Here is a 13327-nt window from a genome sequence, read left to right on the forward strand (position 1 = left end):
AGGGCCTCTGGGGGATGCAGTATGGTTAATAGGCCTTTCATGGCCGGCCCACAAAGCCTTTTGTCCCGAGCTAATTCATCCAGCCCTGCATGGAGAGATGGAGAGGGGGGAGGGGCACCATGGAGGGTTTTTTTGGGGTTGGGAGTCCCCCATTTTTTCTCCCTCTCTCTACTCAGTGCAGGGTGAGGCAGCCACATTCAAACAGCTCGGTAGCAACACCACCAAAACATTGGCAGAGGCTGCAAAGTGCTGGCAAACTGCAGCACAACACTGGAAGAAACACCCTCAGTTGATGACTCCTGGAAAACATCTTGACACTGGGACGTCCTGCTGGGTGTGACGTGCAAAACGATGCACATAATATCATGTTTTGTTTATTGAAAAAGGCCACACAAACACACTTTCCCCTGAACAAGAGCAACAGGTGTTACAAAATGCCATGTCAGTGAACGCAGCCCTGCTGTGTTGCAACAACCCCTCAGGTACATCATGGTGGGAGTTCCTGCGTTCACGGGGGCGAGGCAGAAAACTTCCCACCACCGGACCCCCCTATCAAACCCTGTGATCTGAGAATAGTCAGTTATTAATGAAGTGGACAGGAACGGCTCCCCTCGATTCAAAGTGTGCTGATTGAAGTGGAGAACAGAATTCCAGAGCGAGAACACAGGGGGGATCGAGCTGTGATCACTGTAGTGTGTGTGTGTGTGTGTGTGTGTGTGTGTGTGTGTGTGTGTGTGTGTGTGTGTGTGTGTGTGTGTGTGTGTGTGTGTGTGTGTGTGTGTGTGTGTGTGTGTGTGTGTGTGTGTGTGTGTGTGTTGCACAGTCCTGACTGGTCCCGTCCAGTTCACAACAACACAGCACTGCACAGCTGCACTGGAGGGCCTGCAGGCTTCAATGGACGGGGGTCAATACAAACTCTGTGGGGACCAACGCATACCAAATCAGGGGGAACAGAGCAGGAGGAGGGGGAGGGGGCGCACTTTTATCCTCCAGGACACCGTAGTTTTTAAGAAATGAACTTACTAGGAGTTTGTATGGTGAAAGATACATGCATGTGTTGTAAAACTAGTGATCCAGGTTGTAGTTTTAAGCACAACCTCTGGAAAGTCCTCATGTGCTGTGCGTAAGGATCTGTGTGGAGCAGAAAAGGCGGTGCAGTGCCCGGCTCTGGGATTTTGGGAGCCAGTTCCTATTGTTCAGATCCCTCCTCCTGCTTGGGAAGTGGGAGGACCCGAAAAGGCGTCGCAAAAGGGAGAATTGTTTGAGAGCTCAGTCATCCAAAAACGGCCTTTCAATGTGAGAACTTGGGGAGCCGAAGAAAAATGTCGGTGGCATCGCAGTAAATTACCAAAGCAGCGAGACTTTAGAGGGAAAAGAGAAGTAAAAACTTTTGTTTTTTGGGACTTAAACTCACCGCAGAGGAGACGAAGAGAAGATCGGTCGGTTTTAAACGAGGTGTGAGCACCAAATCCTGAAGTTTGGGTAAGTTGTATTCCTTCATGCGGTCCATATGTTTTTGCGTTGTTACGCTTTGTATCAGCATGTTTTACTAAGTTATTGATACAAGTTGGAGTTTGTTTGCAACTCGACGGAAGTTTTTACTCCTCACGTTTCAGTTACAGAGATAATTCTGTTTTAGGTGTTGGATTACTACAACTTAATGCCGGGGACTACTTTGATAGCCGCATTTGTTTTGTTATTTTTCATCTTTTTGACGCGCATGAACTTTGCACCAACTTTTATGTATCATAAATCTAGTTATTTAAGTGTAAGTGTGCGGTTTGGCTTTCGGATTTAGATTTGTTTATAATTAGAAACGCAAGTTTTGCTTACGGACTTAGCCTGTTGTTGATTGGTTGAGCTCCACGTCCAGATTTTAGCTAAATTTTACCTAATTTTCAACCGGACTTTTGCAGTAGGATACATGAAGATGGAGAGGAATCAGCTTTGTGTGACACGTTGCAGAGTTTCATAGCTGTGTTTTTAGCTATAAGTGCTTTTTTTTGTGGAAATGTGTGTGCTTTTTGCAGGCCGCAGCCTATAGTCGCTCACATAGGGTAACCGAAAACAGACATGGTGAGCTCTGCCAGATTTACCCCCATATTATCATCAGGCTGGCATCCAGTGACCATCAGATCCAAGATGCAAAGGCTTTATTGCCATATGCACAGTAGCTAAAGTGTAGTTGTGACAATGCACATCGTAATACCCATGCTCCACTACCAATGCAACACAAATAAATACAAGACATAAACAATTAAACATTACAAAACAATACAAATAGTGCAATACATAACAGAGTATATGTGCAAGGGGCAAAGCTGCAGATATGAAGGATGTTTTCAAAAGTGCATCTTGTAGATTTGCGTCTTTAAATTAGAAAATAGTTTATTATAACTATGCTATTTTAACATAGCATTAGATTGTATCATTGGCAAACACACAACACTACCTGCTGCGTGCATTTCAATACAGCCTCCTCTGTTCTAAAGCAAAGTGTGGTGTGAGAATAACCTCATTAGAGCCTCCAATAAACTGACAGCTGCTCGGTGCACTTACAGGAATGCAGCCTTTCTGTCATGGGGAGTTTCTCCCGATATCATCCTCTCATTCAGGTTTGATTTAATGAGAAAATGTTTGCCTTAATCCCGGGGACTGCTAATGAGTGTTTGGACCGGGGTGTCACTCACCGTGGGGGTGAGGCAGTGGATGGAGGAGGGGGGGGGGACTGCAGGAACAGCCGCAGGGGCTCAAGTTTCCAACCCCAGGTGTCGTTTTGTTATTTGGATTACATTTAGCCTGCATGCAGGAACCTCAGAGATCCAGTGACAGACATGGCATCAGACAAGAGGCTCTGATTGTTCCCCCTGAATCAATGTCACTTGGATTAAAAGTCGAAACGAATGGTCTGGCCTGCTCCAATTAGGCGCACAGTTTATAAGGGAATTAATTGGTCTCAGTATATAAAAAAAGAGCCTCTTGTTGTTGTTGATCATCTCTGGCAGGCGGGTGGATCAAAGTTGGGACTAATTGATTCCAGTCTGATTATCTGCCCGTTTCTCACACTGTCTGCCCTCTTTGATTACTGATGTGGAACCTGGAAAAACACCATTATGGGACTTCATAATCAATCATGCAACGTTTACGTAATATTTCCACGCTCAGCAGTACTGTAAGTTGTAAAAAGAATTCCTACAGCGACACTTTAGGAGTTTGGACGGTAAAAAGTAGATCCAGTTCAGTAATGAATACCACAGATGCACTGTAAATCTCTATAGGAGTTTTATAATGTTTTTTCAGTATATGATACTGAATGAAAATCTCTCAGGTTGCATGCATTGCCGAAACGACAAGTACTTTGACATCCTATTAATAAATGTCTTCTTGCATATTTCTAACATCAAGCATCCGAAATGTGAGGATTTCTAGCTTTTCTGTATTTGTTTTCATCTTACTTTGAATATTATCTGTGTGTTTTGGACCAAATTATCTTGCAGAAATCGGGATATTATCAGACAAATTGATGATGGCATTGTTAGTTTCAGCACTAGATTACATGAGAGTAGACCAAATCCATTATTGAACACCACAGGCACACTTCCAGGTCCCTATAGGAGTATTATAATATACAGTTCAGGACGTTATGATGAATGAAACTCTTTCAGGCCCATGCCAAAGCGTCTATTTCCTGGAAGTAGAGAAACGTTCAATTTAATACATTTTTCTTTGATAGCGAAGTAGTTCCAAGGAAAAGCTTAAAACAGATGTCCTGCAGAGAGAGTTTATATCTACTGCTAGTTTCCTTTTTTGTCCATTAAGGTGTATGCTAGTCTGTCCTCTGAAGCTTTTGGGCTGAAAATGCTCATACCTTCAGGCGAAAGAGACCTCTGCGTCAGGACAGGAAACCTCCTTTATTGTCTTTTGGTTACACAGCCTGATTTGTGTCATTTTCTCTCTTACAGTTTCCAGCTGCACCTTTTACAATGAAGCTTTAAATTATATGTGATTGATCTTGGTAACCTGCCAAACAGACCTGTAGTGGAGAAAAAAGCTGCCAGTTTTCCTGCATTTAACCAGATCTGGTGAATAGACTGTCGGGCAGTCTATAGGAGCTGAGCTGTGCAAAGGAAAATGTGGATTTAGGTGTGCAGCCAATAGAAATACAGGTTCTCCTTTGTATCTTAGTATGAAATGTACTCCATATTTTGAACTGTGCAAGACACAAGTTGAAGGATTTCACTTGTTTAACTTTAGCCTGCTGTGTTTTAACATCTGGAGGTAGATCAAAGACTTTTAGATGGACTTTTAAGATGTATTTTGAGATTGCAAACAGCCAGAGGTCCCATCAGGACGGCTGCTGCTGCTCCGGTCTCACGTCTGCGAGCCAAGCTTCCCCGAGATGTGACTGCGGGGCTGGAAATCAGCATTGTTATTGTAGAGGGTGTAACACTGGCGTTAATTGACAAAGGCGAGAAAAAAATCCCTCCCGAGGGCACGCTTTCATCTCTATGACAGCGGGTACACTCATGCAGTCATAACAGCCTGCAGGCACCATCTGAGGGCCTTTTCTGCACAGATGTGTGTGTGAGTGATAGCTCCTGTCCAATCAGGATTATCTCTGCACACTGGAATGTTTTGCTTGTCATTGTGGTGCTCACCTGCACGGTCGTTTTGAGATTACTGCATTAGAGGAAGAGGAAAAGAGTGTGTGCGAAGGATAGACGTGGGAGAACTTAAGTACTCAGATCTTGTACTTGAGTAAAAGTAGAAGTACCAGAGTGTAGGAATACTCTGTTACAAGTATAAGTCCTGCAATCAAAATGTTACTCAAGTAAATGTAGAAACTTATTGGCATCAAGTAGAAAAATTGTACTTAAGTAACCAATTTGAGTTAATCTACTTGGTTACTTTACACCACTGGCGAAGGAAGAGGGTAGTTAACACTTTATAGTTCATCAGATCACTTTCAGAAAGCTCTTCGCCAAGTAAGGCTGTCTGGTTTCCTCGAGCCGGACATTATTGGGCCGTTTCTCTGCATTAGTCCTCGGGCGCTGACAGATTGGAGGCTCGTGCCCCCGGGAGGTTTCTGTGTCCAGTCAGACATCGGAGAACCAGAGAGGGACACCTGGAGCAGCAGGTGGCCGCGATCCAGGCTCCTCCCCTGGGGCTGCATACCTCTCTCCTCCTGATCCTGCCAGGACCACAGAGGAGGAGGAATGTGAGGGAGAACGTTCTGACAGCGAGCTGGAAAGCTTCATTAAACAGATCACCATCAAACAGTGAGAGGTGATTAAGGCGAGGGGAGTGGCAGAGAGGAAAAAAAAGTTATTTTGAGAAGTGTTATTAAGTATATTTTAAACAGCTGGTAATTGGTGAGTGAACATGTTTGCATGTGTGGTAGAAATACACATCTCTTGGTGCTTGAGTAAAAGTAGAAATACCATAGTGTAGGTGTGTGATACGCTTACTGAGACTCACAGAAACATGTGTGTGTCACCAAGTAAGACACACACACACATGTTGTTTATTTTCTGCATGGTGACGCCATCAAATCACTTGACCAAAGTTATTACCTCTTATTTGAGAAGCGGTATGTTTTTTATTTGAAACAACTGATTTATGAACATGTCGGCATGTATGACAGAGGTGGTAGGAGTACACATATGTTGTACTTGAGAGTGTAGGAATACTTTGTTACAAGTCAAATTTCTGCAATCAAAAAGCAACTCGAGTAAGAGTACAATATATGCAAGAGTAAATGCACTTTAGTGCAACTTTTCCAATGCAAACCAGCTTTTCTGAAGTCCCACTCTGAAACCATATGCTGATGCTGGTCCAGTATATATCTGTATCTCATAAATCTAATCTAGCTCTCATTTGTTGTCTCAACAGCCTAATAAGGGATTATCCAAAGCCTTTAAACCAGCTGAGTTGATTTGTTCCACTACTTAAAGTAAAAGTCAAGAAGCTCTTGATTGGATAATGAAGCTATACCCTCTGTTACACACACACACACATTGTGAGTCCGCAGTGAGTGCTGTTAGATCATTGATCAACTCCAGACTCGGTTAAGAAAGCAATGTGTGTGCAGACAAATAGCCCTGTGTGTGCAAAGCAGATATTTGGACAAAGATTAGGAGGTGTTATTACGAGCCAAAAGCAACCCAGACGCTCCAATAGATCATTCACACAGACACAAGATGGGGGGCTGCTCAATTTAGACCTCTGTCCCTCACTTTTCTGTCTCGATTGCATGCATTTTTGGAAATCTGCGTCATTCCGGTTCGCTTTATGAGACATGCCGTTGCTTTTCCTGCACTTTAAATCTGCTTTTATGCCGTTTTATTAACTGCATAGTGCGTGTGCGAACAATGAAAGCACCAATCTGGGTTGTGTTCCAGAGCTTTAACCAATAATCAGATGTGAAGTGTTGCCCCGGAGAGAATAAAACTCATCATTGAAGAATGTCAAACTGGCAGGAGAAGACATGATTCAACAGAATAAATCACCGGGCACCAGATTAGTTAGTTATCGTTCCCCTGAGGTTATCACAACTGGAATTTTCCACCGACAGCGCCTCTCTCTCTCTCTCTCTCTCTCTCTCTCTCTCTCTCTCTGCTATAGCTCACACATCCAGCTTCTCCAGCTGAAACTCTCTCAGAGCAGCAGCTTCCACGTTATAACCGTGGAGCGAGAACGTTGAAAACGCCCTGATTTTGTTTAATGTCCAGCCTCTCCATTTTCTAATTCCCCTCTCATATCTGTTTTTCCTATACCGTTCCCCTCCAGTTCCGTGCAACTTTTTCTCCATCCCCCTCCACCTTATCTCAATTTCCTAATGCCTCCTCCTCGTATCTGTTTTTCATATAATATTTCACCCTCTCTGCTTTTCCCTTCCTTCCTTCGTCTCCCACTGAGGTTTCTAGAGCCAGCCCCCCCCCCCCCCCCCCATGTTCCTGCTGAATAATAGGGGAGAAATTGCTCTTGATTTATAATTGGTTCCATTCACTCTGATGCATGAGCTGCCAAAAGAGTTTGGGGCCCCTTTTCTCCCCCTCACATCCCTCCCTCCTCCCCTCCCTTCGATGCAGGAACACACAAGGAGCCGCAGATATGTACAGCTATGAAAGTCCATATTGGCGTGTATGTAGTTTATCGGTTGCCGGGCAGAAGCGGTAGTCTGCTTTGTTGCCTGTTGACATTTGGTGTTGGAAAAACTTCCTGAGGTCTGCATATTTATGTGCCTCTGTGAGTATACGTTTACCATATAATAAGAGTTTGTGTGATTGCTTGCTTATGTGTCATCAATTGTGTGTGTGTGTGTGTGTGTGTGTGTGTGTGTGTGTGTGTGTGTGTGTGTGTGTGTGTGTGTGTGTGTGTGTGTGTGTGTGTGTGTGTGTGTGTGTGTGTGTGTGTGTGTGTGTGTGTGTGGTGTGTGTGTGTGTGTGTGTGTGTGTGTGTGTGTGTGTGTGTGTGTGTGTGTGTGTGTGTGTGTGTGTGTGTGTGTGTGTGTGTGTGTGTGTGCAGGGAAAGAATAGTTGTGGGTGAAATGAAATATGTAGCTGCGCTGTGAAATCCTGGGTATTAGTTGGGTTTCCCAGCGCTGTATGGGAATGATTATATATGTGTGTGATACTGACACTCACAGAAAGATGTGTGTTTGTGTCACTAAGTCTCACACACACACACACACACACACACACCATCCAGCTTCTCATTAAATAGCTTGTTTTGTATGACCAAAACTCAAAGTGATTTAGTCTTATCTGAGAAGCTGTAAACAATGTTATTTTCCTATTTTAAATATACTGGTTATATAATCAATGTAAACAGATGTTATGTATGGCAGAGGTGGTAGAAGTACTCAGTACTTAAGTAAAAGTAGAAGTACCACAGTGTAGGAATGCTCTTTGACAAGTAAATATACATGTTTTCTGTACAAAAAGGAAAGAAAGAATGGATACGTGACTATCATATCTAATTGTCCTTTCTTATTTTCATCCCATCTATCCCTTCTCTTTTCCTACAACCATCATCCTTCCCTCCTCCTATCATCTTTCCTTTCCTCCCACCTTTCCTTCTTTCCTCTATCAATCTTTCCTACCTTCCTTCTATCCATACCTCCTTCCCTCCTGTTTGAATCGGAATTGTTAGTACACATACGAGGAAAAGGCATTGGTGTAAATGTCAGACACAAAGAGGATTGTAGTACAGAAAAATAATAATAAAAAACAGACTGTTGTAAGTAACAGCTCAAAATGAAGAAATGTGATTGGCTAACATCCTCATCCCTCTGCTGATGCTCGGTCCTGTTCCCATGGTCCTGGTGGGCAGGCTGGCATCCCACAGCAGGAATGTGGGTGTGTGTGTTCGCCGTGGCTCGGTAATTAGCTCTCCGTGGTTAATTCAGCTTCGTTATCTAAATTATGCAAATGCCTCGGTGCCTAATTGATTAGAACGCCCCCCCTCTTCTACATCCAGATCCCTCTCGTTAATCCTCGAGACGCTCGTTAGTGTCGGATTGAGGGGGGGGGGGCGGATTTGGACGGGCATATAGCTCGTTAATACTTTGTGAAGCGTGTGTGTGTTATGAAGGAGGAGGGGGGGGTCGATCCCAACCCTCGTTAGCGATGCTGCGTTTGATGTGTAATTTTATGGCATGAGAATGTCTGGAGTGGAGGATTTGGACTCCACCTGTTGGTTTCAGTGCCAAGACGAGACTCCACAAGGTTCTCTTGTGTCCGACAGATAGATGGGAATAGATTCTCAGATTTACACTCTGCCAAGTTTGTGTTCGTGTGAAGCACAACAGAGACCCTCAACTCCACTCTGCATTATATCTGATCCTTTGAAGTAGAGAAACTCAGCAATATGATCTTTATTTGTGTGCTTTATGATAGACACATTGAACTTATGTTCCTCTATTCCTCTTGTTAAAGTCAATAACAATCATTATCACAAGAATTAGTTGAATTAGTTGCTAACACACCGCTGCTAAGCAAAGGAGGATCAAGGGAGGGAAGAAAATATGTTAAAAGTTACGTTGTTGTTGCAGTTCGAGCCGACGCCTTGAACGGACTGAAAGTCAATACGATAATTTTCAGTTAATATCGGGAGTAACATCAGTCGTTTATTTAGGATGTGGCCATGTAGTAAGCGGGATAATGTGCAGGGGGGGCCGTCATTATTGAAAAAGACCATGAGTCGCTGTCCTATCTATGATCACCTGTTCTTCCATAAACCATTTCCTGTTGCTCTTTCCCTGTGTGAGGGTCTGATGGTGTGTTAAGCAATATCCGGACCCTCCTCATCCTCCACCTTCCACTTTTGATACATCACAATGATAGACATATTGAACTTATGATTGTCTATTCATCTTCTAAAAGTCAGTAACAAGCAGTGACACATCGAGCAGTTAACTACCATTTGTGTACAATTATGGGATGAGCACTATTTTCTTGTATTGGCTTAGTGGAAAAAATAATGCAAACACATCCTTAGTCTCCATCCTATCTGTGATCACCTCTTCTTCCACACACATCTCCTTGTTCCTTGTTGTGTCTCTTCCCCCTGTGTGATGGTCTGATGGTAACCCCGGTGTGTTTGTTAAGGATCTCCACCCCCCCCCCCCCCCTTCACCAACAAACCCTGGGGCCAAAGCAGGAGAGTCGGAGCACACTGACAGGTCGAGAGGGGGGAAATATGTTGGGACACTCAGCGACGCTCTCACACACTCCCTCTCACACACACCCTCTCATCGCCCGCCAGTTGACATCCCCTCCGTTCTGCTTTCTCACTCGCCCTCTCCCCCCATAAACCCCCTTCAGCCATCTCACATCAACCCCCCCCCCCCCCCCCAAAACTCTCAAACCTCTTTGGTCATTGAGCCCATCAGCTCTTCCCCGGGCCCTTCAGAGCAGCGTCTCCCCTTTTCTCCGGGGGTCCGCAGGGTCTTTGTCCATGCGCCGGCTCACTGCTTTACAATGACTCTCCACTCTATTAAGGTGCGTTCTGCCTGTTAGCGTCGCCAGGGGCAACCGGCCTCCCGCATGGCAGCTATGCAGCGCGGCATTGTGGGCCGCGGGCCCCCGAGCGGAGCAGTTGAACCCCCGGCACTCCTCACACTTGACACCGCATGTGTTTATCTAAAGGGGGGGGGTGTTGTGGTGTTTGGAGAACCTCGAGTGAAAGGGGGGGGGGGGGCACTCGGGGTGTAAAAAGATGTAAAACTGGGGGAGGATTCAAGATTCAAGAACTTTATTGTCATTGTTAAAGCACAAGCAAATATATTCTCTGTTGGTCCCGTAGGTGCAACATGTGGAATGAAATACAAATAAGAGAAATGAAACAACCCTTAAAAGCTAGTCTTAGGGTAAAAAACATGGAGAAAAACTATAGCTGAAAACTGATGGTTTGTAGAAAAATGGTCGCAATAATTCAGGTAATACCAGAACTCAGCAGCACCTGTTTATTTTATCTATTTTATTTGTTATTTACTTTATTCACTGCACATGGAGTGTAATGCACTGGTTATTACTTACATAACAGTTAACAACAACATCAAAAAGCTAGTAATAGAGAGACTTAAATTGAATAATAATACATATATATACACAGCTAAAATAACTATACCTGATCGAGCACCAATAGAGAGGCGAAGTCCCGCCCATCTACTTCCGACCCATGAGATCTTATTTCGGAAGAATTATGTATTGAAGTCAATGGAGAGAGAAAGATTATCTTTCGATCCTGTTTGAATTGTGCCACGAATTACACATATGATGTTTGTCAATTAAAAAAAGTAATTTCCGTGTCAAAAAAGTCACAGTTTGTCGTAAAACTGTTGAAATATAAGACTATGAAAAATACGCAACTAGAAAGACTACAAATCCCAGAGTCCCGGTCCCGCATGCTGGCTCTCACGGAACCGACTAACTCCCCTTGTGTGTATGCACAGCTCTCAACGCGCCCAGACTTGGAGTGATTTTCACCTCTTTTAATACTTTCCGCCTCGTTCTGAAAGAAAGAAGTGAAATGTTCCAACGTGACGGCCGTCTTGGTGTGTGGTGCGAGGCGGGAGATGTAGTTCATTGAGCGGTTTCACACAAACAAAAGTGTTACGACACATTTTTTTGACTGGCAAAATTATCTTTTAAATTGACAAACATCATATGTGTAATTCGTGGCACAATTCAAACGGGATCGAAAAATAATCTTTCTCTCTCCATTGACTTCAATACATACGTTTTCCTAAATAAGGTCTCATGGAAGTCCCCGGAAAGGGAGGGACTTCGCCTCTCTATATGTTCAAGATTGCACATTAAAAAAGGCACTATACTCAACATGATACTGTCAAATATTTGTTGTCATTTCTCTAAACAAGAACCCACTAACTTTACCACTTAGGGAATTAGAAAACTAAAGGTTCCTACTTATTTCTCGTCACAACAATAACAATTATGAAACTAATTACAAGGAATTGGTTAAAAAGATAACAATTAAATATCAAATTGTGTTTGTTTTTCTCCTCTCCTGATTTGGCGATTGTTATGTAGTTATTTAAGTGTTTATTTTGGTATGTATGCCTTGCAATCAAATATTTTACTTAAAATGCAAAATTGGGGATGGAGGGTGAGTTTGTGGAGGTGATAAATATTCAACAGCTCCTCAGAAGAAGTTACTGCCCCCCCCCCCTCCTGTGTGTCCTCTCCATGCCAGAAAGCAGATGGAATGTGAGGCGGCTCCAGTCTGGTTTTATCCAATTAGCAGGGTTGTCAAAATGAATTTATCCACGGAGGCAGCGGGACAATGGCCCCGGGAGAACAGGGGCCCCGGTGTCTTTACTTAGCACGCTCACAATGAACTTCTGTCAAGTGACTCTCCCACCACGACATATAAGGCACTCTCATACCTACACACACACACACACACACACACACACACACACACACACACATGCCTGCACAAAGTCGCCAACAACATGGGACGCTCTGCTCCTCGAGCTTCACACTCGTCCATCTTTAAGTCCTTAAAGTCAAGACACAGGTTATCCACGATCAATTCAGAAGTCCTTGAAGGAAAGTCACACGCCTTTATAACCAAAGATTCTCCCTGAATGTTTACCGTAAAGTATCACAGGCTTTGACATTATTATTTCCTGGGTTCTGATTCTTATACCACATCCCAGGATAAAAGCTGAAAAGCATTGATCAAATACCAGTGCGGTTTTTTCCAAATTTTAAAAACTGCACATCACAAGGAACTGGATTGAATAGGTTTGAGAGTGCTATGGCAATAAAAGCTGAATGTTCCTCTGAACACGTTTGTAGTGACATTGACAAAGAATCAGTGTTTAATGTGGATCATTGACTTCATGGGCAATATCCTATCCGTATAATGAGGTCAGTGTTTTTTTAGCAGTTTCTTTGAGTGCATGTATGTAATAAATGAAAAGACAATGTGGGTCCATGCAAGGCCCACCTGTCGCAGGAGCTGGGTTTTCTTACGGCATTTCAGTAGTAGTCTCAAATGTTAAAAATCAAAGCAGATGTACACAACACTATATCAGACTGAACAACACAACTTTGAATCGGACCAACTTTCTGCAGAGAAAGACTCGTTTTGATCGCTTACTATGGGAGTTTTTTTTATAATCCCATGATTTTACATATTCAACATTTATTTTTGTCCTTCTTTTTGGGTCAACTAAGTCAGATCTCACCGTGGTTAAGTGTCAGTTCCTCCACATGATTACACAAATAGATCGACTCCCCTATAATCATCAACCTGCAGCAGAGCAGGCAGATCTGAGAGCAGTTCACCGAGTTCTCCTCACTGCACTGAAGTATGTTTTAATTCAACAAAGTGTTGGACACACAGTGCTCACTTGTAAGGCTTGAACGGTCACGGGAACACATTAACACGCACACACATTCCCCTGGTTCCTAATTTAGGAGAGCTGTCTGTGTGCGTGCTCTGGTTTTTATCAGTCTCGCTGATGCGTAGGAGGCTCCTCTCTGCGACTTCTCCGGGAAGGATGGATGGAAAAAGTTGGACGTGGATGTCGGGGCCAACTTTTCATCTTGAGGCTGGGTATCTGCTAAGCAAACACAGGACCCAGCTGACTAATGATTCAGACAAACTGTTTTTAGGGAGTGATGATGTACGAGAGGCCTTCTCATACGCTATCAGAGCTCTGTCTCTTCTCCAGTCTCCCTTTCATTTCTGTGGGAAATACGCCATGTTCTCATTGGTGAAGTAGTGCGTGTGGTTTACGGTTGGTGACTCTCGCAGTTGGGACAGGTGTTTGGTACAGATGTGTGTTTGT

At 43.7% G+C, this 13327-nt stretch overlaps 1 protein-coding gene across 1 annotated transcript in view; it reads left to right on the forward strand.

Annotated features, from left to right (window-relative positions):
- The first annotated feature begins 1154 nt into the window (after window positions 1–1154).
- boc (BOC cell adhesion associated, oncogene regulated) overlaps window positions 1155–13327 on the forward strand; it is a 33075-nt gene continuing 20902 nt past the window's right edge. Inside the window, exon 1 of the mRNA XM_034229646.1 lies at window positions 1155–1482. The gene's annotated coding sequence lies outside the window, so the exon portion shown is untranslated. The remainder of the gene's footprint in view (window positions 1483–13327) is intronic.

This window comes from Gymnodraco acuticeps, unplaced genomic scaffold, assembly GCF_902827175.1.
Source record: "Gymnodraco acuticeps unplaced genomic scaffold, fGymAcu1.1, whole genome shotgun sequence".
NCBI classification, from domain to species: Eukaryota; Metazoa; Chordata; class Actinopteri; order Perciformes; family Bathydraconidae; genus Gymnodraco; species Gymnodraco acuticeps.